Source organism: Muntiacus reevesi, chromosome 5, assembly GCF_963930625.1.
Source record: "Muntiacus reevesi chromosome 5, mMunRee1.1, whole genome shotgun sequence".
NCBI lineage: Eukaryota > Metazoa > Chordata > Mammalia > Artiodactyla > Cervidae > Muntiacus > Muntiacus reevesi.
In genome coordinates this window covers 36,808,003-36,808,569 of record NC_089253.1, presented here as the reverse complement: position 1 = coordinate 36,808,569, position 567 = coordinate 36,808,003, and the positions used below count along the sequence as shown (strand labels likewise).

At 43.2% G+C, this 567-nt stretch overlaps 1 pseudogene; it reads left to right on the top strand.

The window, feature by feature from the left end:
* The first annotated feature begins 229 nt into the window (after positions 1-229).
* On the top strand, positions 230-326 carry LOC136170071 (U6 spliceosomal RNA; annotated as a pseudogene).
* The last annotated feature ends 241 nt before the right edge of the window (positions 327-567 follow it).

Here is a 567-nt window from a genome sequence, read left to right as displayed (position 1 = left end):
ATCAAGCAGAAGCAGAATATATTAAGAAGAGGTTTAGAGACTATATAGAAGAACTATACAAAAAAATATTAATGACCCAGATAACCACGATGGTGTGATCACTCACCTAGGGCAAGACACCCTGTAATGTGAAGTCAAGGGGGCCTTCAGAAGAATAACTATGAGCAAAGCTAATGGAGGTGATGTAATTGAAGGTGAGCTATTTGAAATCCTAAGAAATGATGCTGTTGTGCTCGCTTCAGCAGCACATATACGAAAATTGGAAAGATACAGAGAAGATTAGCATGGTCCCTGCGCAAGGATGACACGCAAATTCGCAAATTCTCCAGCAACACAGGAACTGAGTTGTCAACTTACAGGCTGCCCAAAGTCACACATAACACATAGACCCATCTCAAAACTCATTACTGGGCACTCCATTTCACTCCAGAGAGAAGAAGTCCAGTTCCAGGCACCAGAACACCGACGCAAGCTTCCTTAACCAGGAAACCTTGACAAGACAATCGTCCAACCCCACCCACTGGGTGAAACCTCCACAATAAAAAGTAACCTCAGACCTCCAGAATA